Here is a 25446-nt window from a genome sequence, read left to right as displayed (position 1 = left end):
ACAGAGGATTTAAAGGGATCACTAGTTCAGAAAAGGTATAATGCAATTTTCTATGACACCAACAACTGTACCTTTCCACCAGCAAGGCAAGCTTCTCTTTCAAGAATGGATTTCAAAATGTCTTTAAAAAGGTCAGTATAGCTCAGCCATCTCCTGGTGAGTGCTAGTTAGCAGGTACTTTAGGTTAAGCAAATGAGCTAGAAGAAATTGGCTTGTCTTCTCATCTCCAATTTCAAGAAAGGCCATTTAATTAAAGTCCACCTTGTGAGGTGCTGGGCTGTCTGTGATGTTGAAATCTGCTTATTTGTACAAAATCCTGCTGATGGAGCTCGTATATTTAAGCAAAACCAGTTCACTGGAACATTTTTTAAACTACTGTTTGTACACAGAAGTATTCCATGAGAAAAAACGTGATTTTTCTGGTTCACAGAGTACATTTGAACTCATTCCTGAACTGCAGAGTCTACAATAGATACTGCCCAGAAACGACGAAAAAATCCAAAGGATTCTAGCATGACATGTTGAAATAAACCCAGACCTTCAAGAGCTGACATTAGTTATGTGTATTGTGAACAGCTGTCACATAAATCATTCCCAGTCTTTGGTCTTTAGTCCCACATTTTGTTCCTTTCTAGTTATTATTTTTGCTCGCTGTTCAAATGCCTCATAATAAAATCAAACAAACACATCTTTTTTCTTATCTAAGGCAATAAATTTCTTGGCCTCTTGCTATACATCTCAGCTGCCATGTCACCACTTCATTTAACTTCAGTCAGCCATGTAAGAAATCCAAGACTGTTAAAGTTGTCTTAAAATATTTATTGGAGGCTATATATTTATTATTATATTATATAAGATAATGGTCTATATCAGATATGCTATATGATATACATACATATACATATGCTATATATAATATACATATATATAATACATATACACATAGACCATTATCTTATATAACAATATAATTGTATATAATAATGCTTTATAATTAATGTATCATATAATTAAAAATACAATTATATTTTTGTTAATCTCATTGATTTTTAACAACCTGTTCATATCATATCAATTTCAAAAAATATTTCCTGTCCACAAGACATTTGCCTTAAAAAGCAAACAAAACACAAAGATTAAAAACCTTCTAATTTATTGGCACTTGCTAGCAATGTACTTTGGCTATCTATTAAATATTATTCATTTTTAAAATCGTTTCCACAACTCATATTGTAATATTACTTGGCTCCATGACTGGCAAATTGGAATTCCTTTAAAAATAATGACCATGCCGATCTGGGTGCTGATACTAAATATTTTAAGTTGCATCATATCTCTACAGATAAACAGGCCTATCTATAGCAGGGGGAATTATGCTCTGGATCTTCACTGGAGTTTAGAATATAGTTTCTTGACATATCTTTTTGGGGATATTTTTAAGCTTGGTCATAACCAATGATACGTTTACAGCACAGAGCTGCAAAACAAAGTGCAAATCTGCAGCCCTCTCCAGCACTCCAATTAGTGAGACTCATTATGTAAAAGCGGATATTCCAGCAGAATTTCTGTTTTATTTATGGTGCCAAGCTCGACCCAAAGAAATCAGATCCCTTTGGTTTCTTCTCCTTTAACAACAGAATTTAGCTACTCATGCACAGAGAAAAAAGGACAGGTTGGATGAAGCCTTGGGTGGGATGATTTAGTGTGAGGTGTCCCTGCCCATGTCAGGGGGGTTGGAACTAGATGGTCTTGAGGTCCTTTCCAACCCTAACTGTTCTATGATTCTATTCCATGATTCTAAAAATCAAAATGTTAACAAAACACCTTTTACCTTTCAGGACAGTGTTTGCCCTGGAGTGTACAAAACCACTTGGAGCACTAGATCATTCACCAAAATTATTTCAATGAGTTTAGTTGTACAAAACACACTGATCTCATTAGGTTTTCTTTTTTCTTTTTTTCCATGCTGTGGAGCTTTTCGTTAGTCAATGTGCCAGGACAAAATGCACCTCCATCTATCCACATATAAGCCTGCTTGATCCTGCCAAAGGAAGCATAAATATCCTATCACTCAAGAATGAGAACAAGTGGTAAAAATGATAAAAAGGAAAACCTGCTCTAATAACAGAGGACAATGGACTAAACATTTTCTTCCAGAGTTTTGAGCAAAAGTCATGAAACATTTCAATTTCTTATTACCTCTCTGAAAAAGGAGCCTCTCCTTTTAAACCTGATATTTCATAACGCCTCACCAAAGGGAAGCGCACACTGGTATTTCCCAGGCAAGCACATGCTGCAGCAGTTCTCACACCCTTTCACCTCAGGATATGACACAAGTCTGTCACACCCCCTCTGACAGCCTCTAGTTTAGCCATCCCTCCCCATACATACACGCACACATACTCCTTCCTGCCCAGGTTACAGGTAGCACTCAGCAGTGGCATTAGATATTTATGCTTAGGCAACTAAATTCTCCTTTAACTGGCTTGAGGGTTGGGCAAGCTATACTTTGGCTCTGCATTAACTAGATCTCCATTCATTATAGTGGAATCCTTAGATGTTCAGTGAGTTTGAACATACATACAAGTAGACACTTATATGTAAGTGCCTTAACTTCTGAACTGAATCCCAGTATGCATTCTTAGGTGTAAAGCTCTGGACAAAGTAGTCTCATCACTAACTCAACTTATACCTTTGAGGTCCTAGACAAACGCATGATTCAGCTTCAATTATGCTATTTTTGTAATGTGTTTTGAAATGATTTGAAGGCAGAATACTCTTGGTTTTAGGAAACGGGCTGCAAATTCAGAAAAGAAATGAAGATCCAAGCCAAAAGTAAAAGTAAAAAAAGTAAAACCCTTTACTTTTGTCTCACATTCCTTTGTGAGACAGACATGTTAAGAAAATAAAGAACAATATTTGATGGTAAAGAACAGCTAGCAGAAAAGGGTCAGATTTCCCATCCTCTCTGGTCCAAGTTGTAGGAGATCAGCTGTGAGCTCCTGAGCTCCTCTCCTGAAGGGTGCTGTTGTTCCTTGTCCTTGCTGCAGCTCATCAAGGTACCTTCAGGAGGCTAAAACACAAACGTGCTGTAACCTCCTCTGGCCTTCCCTTCAAAATGTGTAGCACCAGCAAGTCAGACCACAACTGACATGCTGTCTGCTTTAGTTCTTTCCTGATGAAACCAATTTAAAGATCAAGCCCCAGCCTGTCAATGAAACCCAAAATAAAAGGTATGACTATTGGACAGTAACGGCAGCTGCTGTGGATTAGCCAAGAGGGCTAGCCTTTGGCCCTGGTGCCATTTATGTTTGTGTGGAGTGCAGAGGGTGATGCCAGCGGAGCCAGTCCTTGCCTACCACAGACGCCTAGGGAAGCACAGCCCAGACTTACGTGTTTAGATCTGACCAGTCTGGCAGAATGCTTCCCATGGCAGGACTGTTCTCCTCTAGAAATTTGCATCTCCTTTCCTTATGTAAGTTGATTAAAGGAACCGTGATTCACTTGAGTTTTGTTCCACTGTAAATAAAACCAAAGCCTTAACCACAAACACTTTACATGTGCTATTTAGCAGTGTCTAAGCTGTATCTCCAGTCCCTTCTGGCTGTTTGCAACTAATCCAAGATTCATTTATTACCATTCCATGTGCCTAACACTATCCTGCTGATCTATAGAAAAAAACTACATAGTAAGCAACAACTGAATATTATAAAAGGCTCCCACTTTTGCTGTTTAATGCATTATCTGACTCATATATCTTTGGATAACCACAAGGTTTCTGGAAATTAAAGTGTAGGAACGTGACTTGCATGGTACACAAGATTTTCTGGTAGGCTTACAAGGTATCAAAGGATCAGCTCAAATTTGTGTAAGATGTAGGTCTAATAAGTGGGAAAATGGGTGTCTGGTTGTTTAACTGCTTACAGCTGGCGCATGCATGCTCTCATTTCATGCACAAGCACTTTTAGTACTGCTGTCACAGGCTGAGAGAGTTGGGGTTGTTCAGCCAGGAGAAAAGAAGGCTCTGAGACCTTAGAGCAGCTCCCAGTGCCTAAAAGGGGCCTACAAGAAGGCTGGAGAAGGACTTTTTACAAGGGCATGTAGTGATTGGACAAGCGGGAATGGCTTTAAACCAAAAGAGGGTAGGTTTAGACTAGATATTAGGATGAAGATTTTTCCTGTGAGGGTGGTGAGGCACTGGCACAGGTTGCCCAGAGAAGCTGTGGCTGCCCCATCCCTGGTAGTGTTCAAGACCAGGTTGAATGGGACTTTGAGCAACCTGGTCTAGTGGAAGGTGCCCCTGCCCATGGCAGAGGGGGTGGAACTAAATGAGTTTTAAGGTCCTTTCCAAGCCAAACCATTCTATGATAAGAAAATATTTCTGCTTTTTATTCTTTAGGGGTAATGTTAAAGTCAAACAAACAAGACACAAAGGAAACTTTTAGCACTCCATCATTCCATAAATGAGGCTGATTCATAAGCAGACCTTGAATTTCAGTCTCAGAAGCCAAAGTGTGAAGCAGAAAATTCCCAGGGCAAGAAGCTTCAGCCAAACAGCCCGCAGCCCTAGCATCCACTGCTGCCATCTCTGCACATCATGCAGCAATGTGTCAGATGTGCACAAGGGAGTTGCCCTAAGCCCTACAAAAACCCTTTAACTGAACAGACAAACTATGTTCAAGCACAAGTGAGGTACAGTTGGTTTTGGAAGCAACTGTCAACCTAAAGACAGCACTGCAGTCGAAGATAAAGGATTCATTGCCCTGCAATTTGAAATGTTTGTGGAATAACCTCAACAGAGGCATTGACTAATACAGTTTCCATCCTCCTTTTTATTTAGATTTTGTCACTAATTAATTAGAAATAAGCAACATCAGAATTACTCAATACACTCTTTTCTTAAAAAGACCTGATTAAATAAAGCCTTTAGCCTATCAAGAACATCACAGACATAGCACATTGCATTTCAAGCAAATGTAGGACAAGGTAAAATTTTCAAAAGCGTGCAAGTCTTACAGAGATCTTATAGGGCCAGGTAGGAAATTTAACTGGAGTTCCTAAAATTATGAGTGGCAATTTCCCATTTCCCAAGGGATTTCACACCACACCAAATAACCTCATTAAAGACAAATAAAAAGGATACAGAGATTGGAATTTGACACTTTGGGAAACCACTCTGACAAGCGTGTAACTTACTGCTTCACTGTGGAAAATTATGACCAAGGTTGACCTGAAAGTAATGTTTTGAAACAAAATCTTGGGTTATTTCAATGGCAGGCTTAATGGGCAGGTCTGGGGAGAAGCAGGATGGTGTACATATGAGGAACTGAAGAACTTTCCCCTTTTAGTTACTAGGGCTACCTATGAGGGACAGACATTAAAATACATAAAATTCATAGCTGCTACCTAAACATCTGGAAGACTTTTCTAAAGAAGTCATAATTCTTCTGATGTTATCTTTTGAGAAATCTTAGAACTCTGGGCAAATTCCAGACAGGTGGATGTCAACAACAGTCAGGTACGAAAAAGGTCTGATGAAGAAAGATAACATGTAGGCTACTGCTTCAGAGTAACATAGATAATTGGCATGGTGGTTTTTAATCAACATTTAATTGAGTATATACTTGGAGCTTTTCAGGTCAATTTGAACACTTCCAGAATTTGTGGATCCCCTTTTCCCATTCTGTCTAGTATATTGTTATCTTCAGATCTGAAATAATTTATTGTTAAGTTACTAAAACAAACTTCATAAACACAAATTTGTTCTTGACAATTATGTTGACTACAGGACAATTTTGGCAGTAACCTGTGGCAGTGGTTACTTAATTCACTCTGACAAGGGGGAAAAAAATTATGCATCTGAATCTCACTACACTTATGTAAGGTTGCCATGGTGTCTTTACTCCCTGAAAACCAGATCTGGGGGAGGGCTCTCATCCCAAACATACCATCAGTCCAAACCTACTTGGCTGTCATCACTTCCAGTCTCTGTCAATAACTAGTAATAAGGTGTTTTCATAATTCTCCTTTCCATGTTTATATAAAACATATTTCTGATGTGTATGATATAAAGGGTTGTGCGCTAAGGTTTATACCACTCCTTAACAGTCTGCAAAGAACACTTAATTCTCAACAGATACATGATCTATTTATTGTCAAGTATCAAGCTACTCATTCGATGTTGCCTTTAACCAGTGTTTTGTTTACTGTCTGGCCAAGTGCTGACTCTGCCTGATATGCCCTGGGGACATCAGCATTTCCAAATCCAGCTCTTTGGAATATGGCTTAAAATGCTTTTCCTATAGAAGACAACCAGGTAAATACATCTGATTTTGAATGGAATCCCCAGCGAAAAGGGCCGGAAAGTAGAGGCATGATCTCGGATGACATTCTGATGCTTCAAAGACAATTATGAAGGTAGATGTTTTAAATGTCTGAGTCCCAGCTGGCAATGCTGCATGAGTGTCAATAGCTCTTTGGCCAGTGGACCATGGGACACCTTGAAATTACTAAGCAAATTATTAGTAACTGGAAACACCTGGGGTTTTCTTCTGTATCCTTGTTCCAAACACACTACTTGTCAGATCTTACATTTTAGCAATAGTAATTGGTATATTTTGCTTTTACTTATCATCTCCCCATTTTTCAAAGCATTATTGAAGCACCTGACAGCCAGAGAGATAGTATTCACACAAGGGGGCAGCCCCAGACAGGGTGACTGGTTCACCCCTGCAACGTGCAGGGTGCCAGGATAGGCTCAGGGTACTCTGGACAATGCAGAGACCTTTCAGAGCTAACAACAGAGACTGCCAGATGAGACAGTCTTTCCTATGTCTCTTTCCCATGGGCCATTTGCTGACCAGTGCATCCTTCACCATAAAAATTTTAGAAAAAACCTTATATTTCAACCTTATATTTCAAAAAAAACTTGTATTTCAAATTCCTTTAAATTTCAACAGGTATCAAATCCTGGTTTAGGCTGTTTATCCCCAGCTACTCAAAATCATAGGTTAAAGTGTTTGGGTGACTAGCTTAAAAGTGTGATATTTTCAAAATAGCACTTTGTTTCTTGTCTTTTTTATATTTGTCATCTGAATTTTGAGACTAGTGACATAGAGTCAAAACTTTCTCCCTGCGAGAGCTTTCTTTAATGTCATGTATGCCATTAAAACAGAAGTAGTGCGGAGGGGGTTTTTCTTTGTTTTGAAAGTTTTCAGCAGTGGTAAATCTTCTCCCTGTTCCAAATCCTACTTCTGAATGAATGCCTGTCTAAAATTAGTGTTGTTCAATGGTACCACAAAACATTGTGAGAGTCCTGTGGACTCCTAACACTTCCTTTTGGTGGGAGTTCTTACATACAGTTTAAACATAAGCAATACTAAACACATCTATGTTGCAACTTCCAAAGCGTTGTTTTTTTCTTTATGCTAACTTTTGCTTTCTGCAAGATGTTATAAAAGAAACATTCTTACTGTATATCTCACAGAATTTTTATTTTCTGTTCATTATTGGTGCTTTCCTTAACTGAAATTAAAGAAGCTATAGCCTGCAAAAGTATTATTTGTTTCTTGTTCATGGAAACGTAATGCCCTTCTAGGCTATCTCAGTGGGGTGCACTGTGACTGCAATGCACCAAAAGCTCTCTGAAATTAAAAGCAAATAAACAAACTGGGTTTACATTGAAGAAAACAATGGAAAATTCCTATTAATATGAGAGAGAGAGCTTGCAGAAAAGATATGTTCCCTGTTCTTTGCCAAACTTCCCACTTTCTTTTCTGCTCAGCAAGAAAAATAGCACTGTGCTTTGTTTTCCTGATCAGTGACCATGTTATCATAATGATTCTTTCTTTTCTACCACCATAAAATGTTACAAACAAGTAACTTAGAAAATTGGTAATACTGCAGTTGCTCCTTGCAGTTGCTCCTTGCAATTGCTCTCACATCAGAATGTATCACTACTAGCCACAATAACTAAGCCCCAATGTTATAGTGGAAATAGCATTAGCTTGAAATTATTACAAAAGTTTTCAGGGTAAAAGGGACATTTTCATCTCCCACAGCTGAAATAAGTGACCAATAAAATAATAATTTCAACTTGATCTGTAAGCCTTTGGTAACATAACAGGCAACTCTATTCTATTTGCCTTTAAAATGCCGGCACAGACATCAGTCATAAATCAGGGCCCTTTTTGTACAAATACAGAACAAAAATTACAGTCCTTGCCTCTAAGTTCCCATGTTCTAAGTATAGGTATTACTTAGTGATGACAAATGTAAATTTGGCTTCCTATGTGCTTTGCACGACACTCTCTAAAATATGCAACTATGGCAGTGATATCAAGCTACATCTGTCTGCAAAAGGAAGTCCCTAAGGTAGGAAATTAAACACCTCCAGATTTTCTCTAAATGCCTACCAGCCCACCTGTGATTATTTCTGCTAGTTGAAAAAGCATGAAGACAAAACATACCACTTCCATTTCATTAAATGAGGAAAATTACCCCAAAATAAGTTTAGATGACCAGAGGGGTTCAGAACATCCACACCATTCCTTTAAGGGCTTGCTGGGTAAGCAAAACCCTCTTTTTTTGTTGTTGTTGTTTTGGGGGGTTTGGAGGTTTTTACCAATGAACATGTGTTACCTGAAGTGACCCACATGGAAATTCTCTACCTTTATAGAATGGTTCAATGGCTTGGAAAAGTCCCCAGAAGCCTCAAATTTGGAACACAATTTACACGGTAGGTCAGGCCAAATCCTGTCACATCTCTGAAGGATTTGCAATAGCAATGGTACAGGTAAGGAATTCGGCACGAGGGCAGAAATATTTTATGGAACTGTGCATATCAGCATCTAGAGCTTTCTTCTACCTAACTGTTCTTGTGCAGTTAATTCAGTGCCTCAGAAAGCTTTAGTGAACTTGGATGTATAAATGGAAGGTTTCTTGTCTCTGTAGTTTGCAATTAGCTCTCTCTTTTCTAAAGTCTTCTGCCTTAGTAAGTTTATACCCTCACAAAATTGAGTTTAAAATAGACATAAGATATAGAAACACTTGCTGAGATTCCAGGAATTAATCTGTGCTCAGAGTATTTCTCACGAGAGTTATCTCATTGATCCTCCCCCTGACACCTGGTTGTGGCTAATACTTGAGCTACGGTGCAATACACAAAAGGAATGCAGGACCCAATGTTCCCAAAGTTCCATAACAACAAAAATGCAGTCCACAAACACATTTTTGTTTAAGTTGTTTGAATACTCACAAACATATTGTGGAAGCTGCTTTGTCTACAGGTAAGGACTGCAGAGAACAAGTTTCCAAAGATGAGCACCAGGAAAATTATAACCAAGTTCCTTCTGCAAGTCCTACTGTGTCTGTATGAATTTCTTTTAGGAGTTACATCACCTCTGAGTGCTGTTTTAATGCAGTGCTTGTCTTACTAGAACAACTTCCATTTCTACAGGCAGAGAAGACACTTTTAATTAATCCCAGACATACAGATAAACCTGCTCAAAATGAAGTCATTCCCCAGGTTTGGCAGTACATTTCCCTGAGTAGTGATTGAGCTGCTCAGTGAGGGGCAGAAACCCACTGCATATTGGGGAAGAGGACCAAATATTGCATTACAATAATTAAACAGGTTCAATGAGCCCAGTATTCTAATTGAACAGAAAGTTCGACGCCAGTTTCTGTTGCAAGGTAGCTAAGAGCTTATGTTAGATACTTAAGCATGAATTAGCATGCCTGAAACAAGACATCTGTGCTAGTAAACAAAATGAGTTCAGAGACAAAACCATGCAGTGAGCCTCACACCCAAAGAGAGAAGCTTTCTTCCAGTCCAAAATAGGGTCCTAGTTGCTGGGATGTGATGGTGCCTGAACTATACCTCAGTGTCGTTTGGAAGACTTAGACGTCTGTGTCCAGTCCTTGGAGAGTTTACTAACACAGATGTAGCTTATGTTTCTAATTTCAGGAAGCATATTTTTAATTGAATCCATTTGTTGATAAGTGTTTCTACAGAGCCACAGTACATGTTCAGGTCCTTGCTATTTTAAGGTCTCTTATGCTGAGAAGGATGTGCTGACTCTGAAATTGCATTCAGGAATTGCCAACTACTACTTGGTCTGGGTCAAATATTGCCAAGAAAACATTCTAAGAATTTAAGAATCAGAAGATCTAGTTGTTATAGCCAGGAATATACTCTGGTATGGCATAATTTATGAATATAGATGTAGCCAGAGATGCTGCTTTTATCCATACATATATGCCAATACTAGCTACATCCAGTCAAACACTACACAAGGCAGGGCTTCGTTAAGTGATCTTGGTCCCTATGTTCAATTTCTACAGAAAAATTAAATTCAAGAAGGAATTATATGAAAAAAAAACCCCACCATAGAGCATCATATTTTTCTGTATTTTGAACACAATAACATATAAAAAGAACATCTTAAGATTTGGAGGTGTCAAATCAAAGTATAATGAAATCTGTGGGAAAACTGACACACACTTCAGTAAATGCAGGCGCTAGCTTGCAGTTCCAGCAATTTTAAATACCCAGTAACTCTATTAGCTAAGCGGGAATTTCTCCAGACTTGAAGAAATGTGTTTGAGAGCCAAATTCAGTCCAAAGTATTTTTTAAACTGTTTTTATAATCATGCCAAAATACCTGGTGTGAAAAGAATCAAGATATAGGAATTTCCTACCATTATTATTGACATTTGTTTAAAATATCATATGCACTGAAGACAAAAGCAATATACATTGTCTCTGGTTTTGGCGTATGCAGTTTTGTCTTGAGTTCTTACTAATTTTAATATAAAAAATGCACAGTTTCTAGGCCAAGCCTTTTTTTGTACACTAGATCACATCAACCAACAGGGAAAAAAAAGATGTGACAGATTTTGATTAGCACATTTTAAAATTCCTGTAATAAACATTGTGGACTGAGAAAGGGTCCTGAAAGAGTGATTGGATCATCTGACCCAGTAGAGTAAAACAGGTGAGAGCTTCCAAGATTAAGACATGAAATTGTATTTCAGAACTGCAGCTTTGTAAAGGTCACTCCTATAATCTACCATAAACCCTATTATAATATACTACAGGCTATCTTTTCAAACACTGCGTAAGCACTAAGGGAGTACTAGTCAGCTGTCCACGTTCAAAATAAGATGATGTATTGAGTAAAACTTTGGAGTGGTTTTTCCTGGCTCTAGCTCTCTTCAAGGGATGGAATATGCTTCCTAGATGTGTAGATTTCATACAGCTGAAAAGTTTCATTGCAGGACAGAGCTATAATCCAAAATGGGTTTGACAAATTGGAGGAGTGGTCTGAAAACACAGGTACAAGTGCAGAATATTGCTTTTCTGAAGGAAAACTCATTTGCAAAAATACAGGTATGTATGTAACCAAGTACATACTCTTTCAAAAAAGGGTTTAGCACTGAAACCAACATTAAGATGAAAAATCAGAAGTGCCATGCTAGTGGAGGAAAGCTGTAGTGGCATCTATAAACAGAAATATGCCTCCAAAGATGAAAGGAAGTAATATTTCTGTTTAACTCTGCTTTGGTGAGACTTCATTGGACAACTGTACCTAACTTGGGTGCCATCATTACAGTAAAAGCCTAACAACAAGCATGCAGTATAAAAGCTACCCACTACAGTTGCTCCACTGGGATGCCTTTTTGAGTGTGATATTTTACTGTTTTTATGACCTTAATTTCATAGTGTTTGCATGGAAGGTGAAGAGGATGTGAAGAACACTCACTGCATCAGTAATAATTTCCTGTGGCCACTGCTTTTTATGACTGCAATAAATTGTATAAAGATATAAACACTGCTCCCTGTCTTAAGTATTTCTTCAAACTTGAACTGGGTAGCCAATATACTCCTTTAGCTGGATAAGACTAGAGCTAAAAATGAAGCAGACCCAAAAATGCTTTCATTAGCCCAGAAGCCCCAAATCCTCAAAAACTTTGGTTAGAAAATTCAGCATTAACTAGACTGCAAGTCCTTCTCAGATTAACTCACTTATCTTTAATTTTTTTCCATTGATATTTATATTAAAAATAGCAATAAAGAAATAATGCAGTTACTTTGAATCCTATTTCTGCCAAGAGAAAGATTTATCATTCTGCTTGCCAAATGAGCAAGTTTCTGATGCTTTTTCTTTGTTCAGGCCTCTGAAGCACTCTTGATCTGTGGGGCAGTGATAAGAGACTTCACATTCTTACTTTATGTTGTGTAGACCTTTGACAGCTTGCAGAGACAGGCAGTTACAATGAAAAGCACGTTAGCACACTGAGCATCTCTCTCCATTGTACTGTCTTGAGCAAGCCATTTCAGTTCTCCATGCTGCAGTGTACCAATATGTACAAAGGACAGACCATACTGTGTTGTTATACAGGTACAAATACTTGTGGCTTCAAACATTCAGTAATGTCATAAATTTCACTCAACAACTGCCAACTACTTCAATAAAGGCCAACTGAAGCACTGAAAAGGAAACCACATTCACTTTTTGTTTGAAATGTAAATACAGAGAAGTGTTAAGTTCTCGTCAGGTGAAGAGGAAGATTATTTCCTTCTCTCCCTCTTGAGAGTTTATAGATGCTTATCATTTTTCAAGTTTTTGTCCAGTAATAGCACGAAAACTGTAAATACAGGGGAGTGAGTGAGCGAGCAGCAGTGTGAGTCTGAATTGCCAACAGGCTTAAACCACGACAATCTCTGACCACCATGTGGTCCAATGCCCCTGCTCAAGCACACACAAGTTATATCACTTACCCCTGTTCCATGCAGTCTCCAGGCTTGGTCAGAAAGGGGAAACACTAATACTCTTTGAAGTGCCCTGAGCTTAACTGCGGCCACAGTTCTTATATGTAAATGAAGTATACATAAACCAAATACAGCCATATACTGGACTGTATAAACAAAAGCATAGTCAGCAGCTCAAGGGTAAGTGGTTATTCTGCACTCAGCACTTCTGCAGCTGCATCTGAAATATTGAGATTTCACTTTTGGCCCCCAACACAGCAGTGACAAGGACAAATCAGAGAAAGCCCAGTGGAAGGTTACTTCATTGGTACTTCAATCCAAAGATCTGGAGCAACTCATGTACAAAGAAATGCTGAAGGAACTGTATTTGTTTAGCTTGGAGAAGAGAAGGCTGCAGGGGGAACTTAGTAAAAGTCTTCTATTTCTGAAAGGAAGTTTATAGCAAAAATGGAGCTACACTCTTTTTGGAGTTGCACATTGAATGGACAAGAGAGGATGCAAGCTGCAATAAGGGAAATTCCTAACACATATGAGAAAAAAAAAACTCTGCAGTGAGGGTAACTTGAACAGGCTGCCAAGAGAAATTGTGTAATCTCCATCCTTGGAGATACTTAGAACTCAGCTAAAAACAGCCCTGAACAAACCCTATCTACCTTCAAAGATAGCTCTGCTTTGAGCAGAAGTCTAAACTAGATAACCTTTGAATGTCCCTTCCAAAGTGTGTTTTTCCATGAGGCTGATTTTAAATATTTACCATGAAAATGGGCACACATGTCTAACAATCATTTGTCTATTTACCTTCCAAGCAACTACTATGGTACAGCATGAATGTCAATGCACAGACACAAAAAACTTCAGAGGCAGGATCCTGCCTATGGCTCACAAAAAAAGTGCTAGGCCTTGATAATTACTAAAACTCTACGAGTCCATCATAATTATAACCTACTGTTAACTGATACTATGCAAAATGTCTGACTAACAGCAGAAGACCTTAAAATTAACTAGGACTGGACTAAAGACAAGATAAAAAAGCTTTGCAGAGCACTCAGGTTTTACAAGCAGAGAAATTTATAGCAGGGAGCAGCAAGAGATGAGGCCATTCCCTAAGGAAAGATAAGCTAGGAGCCCAGGGAGACTGCACACCCAGCAGTGCCTCCACTAACCAGGGCACAGTCCCAGAGCATCACTGCAGCAGTGCTGGTAGCAGGGTGCAAAGGCAGTCCCAGACAGCAAGGACATGAATCAGGTCCATGGTCCCTCCAGGGACTATCAGGAGATTAAGGACACAGACAGTACTGGAGACAAGGCTGTATCAAAGATCCAAGATCCACCCAGGAGGCAGGAGCAGAGACATGGCTTTTCCACAGCACAGCTGGGACCAGGACTGGATGCCCAGACCTCAGCTGAAATGGAGCCCCCAGGCAAGGGTTGAGAGTAGGTTGAGCAGGGCCCGTACTGCCTATTAGTGCTCTCAGAGCCCAGACAAACTCATGCTTTAAAGGTACATCTTGTCTAAAGCTATGTGGCTCTAGTCTGTAATTATCAAATCATGCTAAGTGAAAAAAAAATGCTTGGTGGATCTGAAGGCCATTTTCCACAACACAGCAGATGGTGAAATATATTTCTATCAACAGAAAAATAACAACAGAGTGTGATCCCATTAAATAAACTTTCCTACTGCTCAGTAATAAATCCATCCATTACATCTCATATTGACAAGATTCCTGAATTCCTATGTTTGTAGTGGTATCTCACAAGGCAGACCTATTCACTATAATATTAGAAACTGATTGACATCTTGACTTTTTTCTCCATTGCAGCTGGTGCACTGTGGTCACACAAGAGAAATCGAAAATGCCGTCTGGGCCAGATTCATTTCAGTAGAGTACACATATGATAAATTTGACCAGCTGTCATAGATTTCTCAACTTATTTTAGAGTAACTTCAACAATGTTACATAAGCTTCCCCAGAAATTGGAAACACTCCACCAATTGCTATACTTAATTCCAACAGATTAAATGTTGAGCACCAGCTCTGGCACTGGTTGGAAATGTGACTTTTACTGTATCCCCTACACATGTCAAAAGAACATTTCACATATCATAGCAGCATCATTCCTAGCAGTAGGAAGTTCCTCCTACCCTCCATACTATATAAAGATTTCCATATTCATCTGGTACCTGAATCTGGTCTTCCTTGAAAGCACCTTCACTTTTTACTGACATGCCTGAAATCTCTGTGCTATGAATTTGACACAGCCCCAAACCCCTATCTTTAGGGATGGTTCCTAGATGCTACAAGATCACTGACAGAGTCCTCCCAAGAAATCCTGAAAAATGAAAATTTTAATGAAAACTTGTTACTTTGAGTCTATGCAGAACTTTTGTCACGAAAAAAAAGCAATGCTTCCCACCACGAGATAAAGTTATTGCCTGTAACGATGAGCATATGGGTAATGAGCTAAGAACTGCTTGAAGTTTCTTTTAGCAAAGATCACAAACTGAACCAAATCTTCTATAGTTTAGCAAATAAGAAAACTAGTTTGTTGTTTCCTAGCTACTTAAAGCTCCTCTATGGCTTACTGTTATTATTGTTGTTACTGCCCCATGGGCATATATAGCCTACCACCAATTTTCATCTGGAAGGTAGGGAGGGAAGAAGTCTGTATTCACTGTCGGCACCAACACTTCTGCCGAGTTTCTTCAGGTACCAGAGAACACACTGGTTCTAGAGCCCCGTGTGCCACAACTGCACAAGACCATTCATCAGCTGTCTGAAGTGTCTTGCCTTCATGTTCAGGCAGGAGCATGTTGATAACAAGCCCATATGACAGAGTTTCCAGCCCCACTGTGGACCTCAGCACTGAGTTTAAAGCATGCCAGAAGCCCTCACTCCTCTGGGAACACTACTGCTGTTGCTGCTGCTTTTCCTTCTGGGCTTCCAACACATAAACATGGCATTCATTCACTAAAGAAAGTTTGCAGCAGTGCAATTGGAAGTTAGATTTTAACCATTTAATTGTTAAGTTTCTTGTCAACTGAAATCAGCATCCTTTCTACAAAATAATTTTTCATTCATGCTTCCTTCAGGACACTGGCCTTTCTCAGTGTGAGCACGTTATCATTCTGTGATACTGGTATGCTGGAATCCTGATTTCTACATTTATTTACAGGAGTGCTTGCAGTTTCCTGGGAACAGAACCCAAGGCACATGGCCGGAACACGGTTAATGACTTATCCTCCACTCTAACCTCCTTTCAACAAGTCTCTTTTCAAAGTGACACTTGCCATTCTCTGGGGGGACATCTGTCTTTCCTAGATCCAGCCACTCTCCCCTGCAGCCAAAGTTGGAGCTATTCTTTGACTTCCTTCCCTACAAAAGGAACAAAGATATCTTAATGCCCATGTCACTCAGCCTCCCTAATTTCTTTCTTCATTCCTTAGCAACTACTCCATTAAATTTAAGCTTTTGCCAGTACTGTAAAAATCTCTGCTTATCTTTTGGAGAATTTTGTGCTCTTAGCATCAGGGACTGTCTGGAAAGCACAAGTAAAGTCTACAGAAATGAATCAAACACATTATTATTCTTATTAGTCTCATAGAATCACAGTAACTACAAAAGACCCTAAATTCTTCTATTCCACCATCATACACCAAAGAAGGATCACCTGTTCCTGGATTATTCCTGGTAGACATCTCTCTAACCTATTACAGAATCACAGAATCACAGAATCCCAAGGGTTGGAAGGGACCTAAAAAGATCATCTAGTCCAACCCCCCTGCAAGAGCAGGGTAACCTACAGTACATCACACAGGAACTTGTCCAGGCGGGCCTTGAATATCTCCAGTGTAGGAGACTCCACAACCCCCCTGGGCAACCTGTTCCAGTGCTCTGTCACTCTTACAGTAAAGAAGTTCTTCCTGATGTTAACGTGGAACTTCCTATGTTCCAGTTTACACCCATTGCCCCTTGTCCTATCACTGGATATCACTGAAAAAAGCCTAGCTCCATCATCCTGACACCTACCCTTCACATATTTGTAAACATTGATGAGGTCACCCCTCAGTCTCCTCTTTTGCAAGCTAAAGAAACCCAGCTCCCTCAGCCTCTCCTCATAAGGGAGATGTTCCACTCCCTTAATCATCTTTGTGGCTCTGCGCTGGACTCCTTCAAGCAATTCCCTGTCCTTCTTGAACAGAGGGGCCCAGAACTGGACGCAATATTCCAGATGCGGCCTCACCAAGGCTGAGTAGAGGGGGAGGAGAACCTCTCTTGACCTACTAACCACTCCCTTTCTAATGCACCCTAAGATGCCATTTGCCTTCTTGGCCACAAGAGCACATTGCTGGCTCATGGTCATCCTCCTATCCACCAGGACCCCCAGGTCCCTTTCCCCTTCACTACTTTCCAGCAGGTCAACCCCCAACCTGTACTGGTACATGGGGTTGTTCTTCCCCAGATGCAAGACTCTACACTTGCCCTTGTTAAATTTCATCAAGTTTCTCCCCGCCCAACTCTCCAGCCTGTCCAGGTCTCGCTGAATGGCAGCATAGTCCTCTGGTGTGTCAGCCAGTCCTCCCAGTTTTGTGTCATCAGCAAACTTGCTGAGGGTGCACTCAGTTCCCTCATCCAGGTCATTGATGAAAATATTAAACAGCACCGGTCCCAGCACCGACCCCTGAGGAACTCCACTAGTCACAGACCTCCAGCTAGATTCTGCGCCATTGACCACAACTCTCTGCCTTCTTCCTTTCAACCAGTTCTCGATCCACCTCACTACTTGATCGTCAAGCCCACACTTCCTTAGCTTATCTATGAGGATGCTGTGGGAGACAGTATCAAATGCCTTACTGAAATCAAGAAAAACTACATCTACCGCTCTACCATCATCCCTCCACCTAGTCACTTCCTCATAGAAGGCTATAAGGTTGGTCATACATGACTTCCCCCTCATAAAACCATGTTGGCTGTTCTTAATGACCCCCTCATCCTTGATATGCCTAGTTATGGAGTCAAGAATAAGTTGTTCCATCATCTTTCCAGGGATGGAGGTAAGGCTGACCGGTCTATAATTACCCGGGTCCTCCTTCTTGCTATTCTTAAAGTTCTTCAGAGAAAGAGATGCCATGACCTTCCCTACGCAGTTTTTCCATCCCTTTACTATTCATACTGTTATAAGCCTTCCATGGTGTATCACCTGATGTAATTTAAGCCCTTACATCATGTTGCATACATGTATACACAGAGAACAAATAATTTATTTGACCTTTGCTGAAGACCTTTACTTATTTGAAGTTTGACACTCATTTCCCTGTCTTTTTCCCCTGATAATACTCTCTTCTTTCATCTTGTTTGTCTAGTATTTCCTTGTAGGTTATATTTTCCAGACCTCTGGTCCTTGCTTGTGGATCTCCTCCTGAATGTCTTGTTTTCTGCTCCCACTAACTGGAAGCCTCTGCTTCTGCAGAAACATCATTAACGTTGTGTAAAGACAAAGGATTACTTCCTATGTCTTGCAAGCTGTACTTCTCTTCATCTGGACATCTTCATCGAAATGGGGTGCATTAAGTATGTAGCTATCATCTGTTCGTGCAAGGGAGTAGCAGGACAACAGGTCACGTCCATTGGCTTTCTTTCATTAGCTCTCTCTTAGCCTCAGGTTTGTCTAGCATTCCATTATTTGAATTATGAAAGAAAATCACAGAGTGAAGTGCTGGACAAATTCCAGTAAAGATGAGAAAAATTGTAGCACTCGATACTAATACAATTGTCAGAGGCTTTTTAAAGCCAATAATAAAAAGATGTGGAGAGGTATGAGTTACAATGACACATCCATAACTGGAGGTTTTGTTAAAAAAAACTTGAGTTTTAAAGATGCCTGTTCCCTTCTGGGTATGTAAGAACTACGTGCAAGGAGTTCTGCTGGTAAAGTACTAAATCATAGAATCATAGAATGGTTTTGGCTGGAAGGGACCTTCCAAGATCAGCTAGTTCTAACCCCACTGCCATGGGCAGACACACCTTCCATTAAACCAAATTGCTCAAAGACCCATCCAGCTTGGCCTTAAACACCTCCAGGGACGAGGCAGCCACAGCTTCTCTGGGAAACCTGTGCCAGTGCCTCAACATCCTCAGCATAAAAAAATTCTTCCTTATATCTAACCTAAATATGCTTTCCTTCAGTTTAAAAACATTATCCCTTGTCCTGTCACTACAGCCCTTTTAAGTATTGAAAGGCCACAATAGGGTCTCCCCAAAGCCTTCTCTCCTCCAGGTTGAACAGCTACAACTTCCCAGTCTTTCTTCACAAGGAGAGCTGCTCTAGCCCTGTGGTCATCTTTGTGTCCCTCCTCTGGACCTGCTCTAACAGGTTCACACCTTTCTCATACTGGGGTCCCCAGAGCTTGATTGCAGTACTTCGGGGAGGTCTCAGAAGTGAGTAGAGAGGGAGAATCAACCCTCTTGACCTGCTGGCTACAATCACCACAGCTCCAAATGAAATTTAGTAGAATCCACACCTGGCTAAGGCCCTTTATTCTAGTTTATAGTAAAGAGAATTACCTGAACACATCATTCCCATGTGACTAGAAAAATAAGCCCTTAGGATCTAGTAGACCAAAAGAAATATTGCTAATCGGACTAAATAACCAATAGAAATGACAGAAATCTTGGCAGCGGTTGAATACAATTTCCAAAATGAATGCTATGAAAAGACATGTCCTCTATTATTTTTGCCAAGTTTTTAATTAAAAAAGTGAGTCATACTTCATGTAAGTGTGCTTCCTAATTTTACTGACTCATTGGATTTAGTGAGCAGGAAAAGAAACCCGTTATCTGAAACGTTCTCAGACTTTCATACTCTGGTTTAAGGCCCATAGGCTAGACCTGTTAAATGAGACTGGAACCTAGACATTTGACAGCAGGTTCTGAAAATAGGAACCTACATTTTAAATGCATAATCTCTATGCAGAGAGCTAAACTTTTATAAAGGGCATTTAAAATTAAATACAATTCCCTAAAGCTTATCAGTAAGACTCCATCAGGGTAGATCTTCAGAGAAGTCTCCCTTTTTTCTGGAGCTGGATCTTTGCTTTGGGGCCAAGGGAAGTAGTACCAGGGATTCACCTCAGCATCATCTCTTAAGCACAAGCATAACTATTCTTCAAATACTAGGCAGAAGTCACTCTTCTCTTTCAAAAAAAAAGTCAAATTAGGTAGGGCCCAGAAAGCAGGGAGGGAGGCTGCACTGCCTACTATTCCTTGCTTTATGGGAGTATTAATAAGGATACGCATGTTGGTGGAAAAGGCTATTATGGTAGTGAGTGATGTGGAAAATTCTTCAAGTAATTAAAAGAGAATTTGCATTTATTTTTCTTCCTTTCAGCTGAAGTTTAATAGCTCAGTTGTCAGCTACAATATTTGTCAACAAGTGAGATAATAAACTAGGAACCAGAGATTTAGAGAAAGAGTTTAACTTCCACATTCTGTGTCTGCATTTGCATGCTTAATGTTTTCTAGTAGCTTGGCCAAGAGCGGAGGTATTTTCCACTTCTGAAGAAAGCATTACCTCTTCTGAGCACAGAATTTTCAGGAAGCACAGACCTGACACGGCATTTATTTGCTTGAGTTAACTCGACAGCTGGCAGGCAGCTAAGGTACGTTTTGCTACCTACAGTGCCAGTGCATGTGAGTCAAGTGTAACTGAGCTCTACTTGTCAAAGGCTGTAACAGAACAAGTTGCAGCGCAGGAAGCAGACACATAAAGCCACCAACAAGAAGCTGAAACATGTAACCCCATAACGCCATCACTAAGGGATACTTCTCAGCTGGAACTTGGTGACACCTTTTGGGAAGACAAAGTGAAGGTAAAGATGAAAGATGGTGTGAAGATGCTTTCATCCTTAGCTAGGTCTGAACTGCTCTATAATTAATACAGTTCTTAACATCCAAAAGATGCTGAAACTAATGATTTTCTTATTTCACAGCCTACAGTAGACAAGATACCATGCAGCTACACACACTGTGAGACACGCCTTTTCTTCCTGAAATGTCCTCTTCCCATCCTCTCTGCCCTAACCTGATTGCCAGCATTTGTAGAAGGCTCTGCATTGAATATTACTTGCTTTTGTCTCTTTATTTTTTTTTTAACTTTTGAAAAAAGGTAGAAGGCATTGACCAGAACTGGGTGTTTGGAGTTCCTGCGTTTTCATACAGGCACATTCAGATGAGGTCCCTCTCTTGGACTTACCATTTCAGAAATTAAATGGGTGATGTTTCATGGCTCAATGGGTAATGGTGAAAAGTTTGATTGATAACCGGCTCCACAACTATAGAAAATCTCCACATGATGTGAATTTATCTCTCAAACTCACCAGAGACTTGGCTCCTGAACCATTTCTTATTCTAAGAAATATGGCTTGGTTTTTGCTTTCCTCATTTTTATTCATAATGGTAGGAAGCCTTTAGCAAACAGGTGGGTCTTGCAGTCTGCTCAAAAGGCAATCTCTCCATGGCTGTATCTTTCTTTTGGCTTCTCTGTTTTAATTGAATCACAAGGAAATTTAGAAAAATGCTCTGAAAATACTCTGCTACATTTGACAGTTACAGTAAGCAATAGTTCAGCAGTCAACACAGCATAAAATAAACAACCCATACTCTTGTACTCAACATGTACTCATATTCTCAGATATTAGACATACCTGAGGCTGAAAGAACAAAGAATGGAGTAAAACAAGGAGATTTAGGATTTTTCACTAATGGAACAACTTGGATGCATGAAGATGAAACCACAGATTGAGCATCAGAGCAATCCTGTTATCAGAGTGTTTGATAAAAATCCTGCAGCAATCAAGTTACTCTAACACTGGGACTCTCATGGAAAAGAGAACTAGTCACAACAAATGTTGCCTAGAGTAAGAAAAGCAGTATCAACAGAGTACACAACATCATGTGGATAACATTATAGATCTCTCTTGTATGTCTGCTTGAGTACAATGCTTAATTACATACCACATACAGTTCTTCTCCAGCTGTGCTCAGGGTCAAATCAAGGCAGAATACTGAAGGAGGCTCTTATCTGTAGCAGCATCATTTTTTGAGGGAGTAAGAAGGTCTGTAGTGAATGAGGCAGGGTACTTCTGGAAGAAAAAAGCTGATCTCTAGCTTAAGACAACTGAGTCTTTTGCTTATCCTTTTTGCTTTCAGGCTCCCAGCAATTGTTTTGTCTTTGTTTCTTCCACAGAGTTCCTGCGTGATGCTAGGCTCCCTCTTAGCTAAGTATTTTACAAATCATAGCTATGTTCTTGTTTTCTGGTTTTGCTATGAGGTAGAGGCTTGACAAAAGCACTAAATGCTCCTTTGTCCCTTCCCAAGCCAACCAATTTAGAAGACCTGCCTCAAAAGCTAAGAACCTTATACCTTTTCAGAAAAAAAATGCTCTCAGTACGTTCTACTTTGAGGGACACCTGTATTTCTCTTCTACATCATTCTTTGTGAAAAATTCCTTTGTTTTCATTGAAAATTTCTAAACAAAAATCAGGAGAAGGCTGACACTCCACATTTAGGCTATGATTATATTCATAAATCAAACACTCCAGAGGCAGTTCTCTAGCATTGAGCAGCCAAGTATCACAATATGGTTTGCAGACATACCAGTAAATTTTCTTACATATCAAAACAGAACGGCCACAGCCTGAATGTCTCTCTGGCATGGGCTGACTGAACTATTCCCTGACATCATCTGGGAGGCTGCTGGTTGGCATGGAAAAATATTTTTTGCCAGGACCCAGGCTAACAATTAACAGTATAAGCAGCCAAGTGCGTTGGCTGTAAAGGTTTGCACCTTCAGGTGTAAACATAGTCTGCAGGTTTCAGCTTGGGTGGGTACAAGTAGTGACACTACAATCATCTGAGAATAGCATCTGATCATGGAAGTATGATACATAGAATCACAGAATCATAGAATGGTTTGGCTTGGAAGGGAGCTTAATGATCATCTAAGTTCCAACCCCCCTTGCCAAGGGCACACATTCTACATGAATAGGCTGCTCAAAGCCTTGTCCAGCCTGGCCTTGAATACATCTGCAATATGCGTCACATATTACAAATGCAAGTACTGATCATCCTGCCCTAAGTTACTTCTTTGGGGGCCTTTTTCAAATGGCATTTTCTTATTCTCTTCATGAAGTTGCCATACGAGTTTTACAAATTTGAATTGAAGCACAATTGAAGGTCATTCACTATTTCTATTTCATTCAGTTGTTTGGTTTTGGTTTTTTTAAACACACAAATTCATAAAGTAGTAAACCAGTCTGAAGTCTGCCCTTCTGTGACAACGTAATCTGAAGTGTTGTGGATGACTTCCACTGATTCTGCATTTATATAGTGGTTCAATACCTCTATAATTAGAAAGATTTATTCCATGAAATACAGTAAGCTATATCTGAATTAAGTACTTGATTAAATCTCTTCTGAAACATTTGATGTTTAGACATGCTAATAATAGGATAGCAGATTTAACATTGTTTAAGCACTGTAATTCCCACACTGCTGTTCTTAATACACAAACTGCACAGAACTACCATAATAAAAATACCACACACCTAAACAGCACTTTTCTTTGTGAAGGATGCCTAAACATTTTACAAACTATCCATCATTCTTGACTACATATATAAAGGTTTTCTGGAGTTGCCTTTAGCATTTGATTAATGGTAACAGCTCAAGTCAGTCTGAGTCCAGAAATAATATCATACTACCCAAAATGGGCAACAGTTTACACATCCAAGATAAAGTTATTTGAATTAGACTCCAAGGCTGTCAGTCTCTTGAACTTGTATTTCAGCACCTTCAGAAAATGGCATGGATTATTTCATAAGTAAAATTATTTAGGACTACGGTTTCTATCAGCCATTCCTCTTTACTGGCACAAAAGCCTTCCTCTCATTTTGGGGGTCTCATTCATTGCTAATTCCTGGGCTGTATTATCACTTCTGGATTGGACAGTATTCACACCTAAAACCTGCATAAATGGCTACTGGACCTGCACTGTTGGCTGATTCATCTGAATGAGCAGGATCAGACTTGCACAATCACCAGTGCTATCTACAATAGTCCAGTTTCTTCTCAACGTGCTGGATGGCTGCAAACAACTTGGTTGCTGGGAGTTGTTAATAACACAGTCTGAAGTGATTTGTAGCAGCTACAAAACAAACTTACTGAAAAAGATAGCTAATACTACTTTAGAGTTCCAGGTTTTGTGCTTCTTTTTGTTTGTTTGTTTGTTTTTAATTTGAATTCAAAACTTTTAATGATAATTACTAAAGAGTATAACATGCTTGACACTTACAAGCCCTTATGCTAACACGTTTCTTAATGCATACAGGAAGTGACATTACTAAGCACATATGACAGTTATTCCAGATGAAAGGCAGCTTTAAAGCAGAATACCTATGCTAGATCAAGCCATGCGATGGCGGCCCATGGAGGATTAAGTAACTTAACCATGGACAATCAGTAAGATAACAGCAAAATGAAGAAGAAAATACAGCACTATATATATGATAAATGCAAACCAGCCTTCAAAGAGGTGACTAAATACAAATAATTTATTAAGAACAGAGTATTACATATCTTTCTGTTGCAAAAGTAGACCTGGGATGCAACATTTAATTTTAATGCAAAATCTGGGACTGTATTTATGATTTTAAGAAAAATCACAGTTCATTAGAAGTTATTTTCTGAAGACATCAAGTTAATTACCTATGGTATTTGTATGTAAACAAGCCAGTGCAGATTCTCCTGCTAAGTATCTGCATGAGCTCATGTCTGCAAGTCAAGTGAAAACCTAACAGCAGAAAACTTATTTTTGTTTCTACATGAGAGAACATGGTGGGACATTTGTCTGAGACATCAGACACCACAACAATTAACAGCGTCATTTCAGAGCTCACTGAATCTGGATGACATCTTACTGGATCCCTTTTATGCTTAATGCTTACTTGTGATTAAGGCTGTGTGCAGTATGTTATATTGTTTCTCCCTTCAAATTACTTTAGTGCATTTCACTCTCAAGTAGGCAAATGTCCTCCATAACCTATAAAGCTTCAGGACTGATTCTTCAAGGCCTTGCACCTTCATGGCAATAATTCACTTCAAATATAACAGACAACACCATAGTCTTGAAGATATTTCTGTGCTAGTCCAGACACTGAAACCTCTCCAAACTCATCTCTGCCATCTAATCTTGACTGCTGGGAACTATTCATTACTTGAGGATTACCATCACATCCCCTGCACACCAGAAATCTGCCTTCTAATCTAGAATTGCCAAGAAGATTATCATGTTCAGAGGGAGACAGAAGACCAAGTTATCCAGTAGAATAAGAAACTGTATTTTCCGAAACTTCACTTAAATCATCAACTCATCCAGGTAAGTGAGCTTGATTGCAAAGGGAACCTCCCCCATGACATTTCTGGCCTGCTTCCTCCTCATACACCACTGTGGTACCATTAAGGGAGTTATTCCTGATTTACTCCAGTAAGCAACCTAAAGAAGTGCGACTTTTGATTCCAAATTCAACTGGTTTAGAAGTTGTCAACCCAGGTGATCCAGCTGATCTTAAACAATGAGAAAGTAACTGAAGCCCATGGCAGGGGGGTTGGAACTTG

The sequence above is a fragment of the Lathamus discolor genome, chromosome 5 (genome assembly GCF_037157495.1).
Source record: "Lathamus discolor isolate bLatDis1 chromosome 5, bLatDis1.hap1, whole genome shotgun sequence".
In the NCBI taxonomy this organism is placed as follows: Eukaryota; Metazoa; Chordata; class Aves; order Psittaciformes; family Psittacidae; genus Lathamus; species Lathamus discolor.
This window is presented reverse-complemented; position numbering follows the sequence as displayed.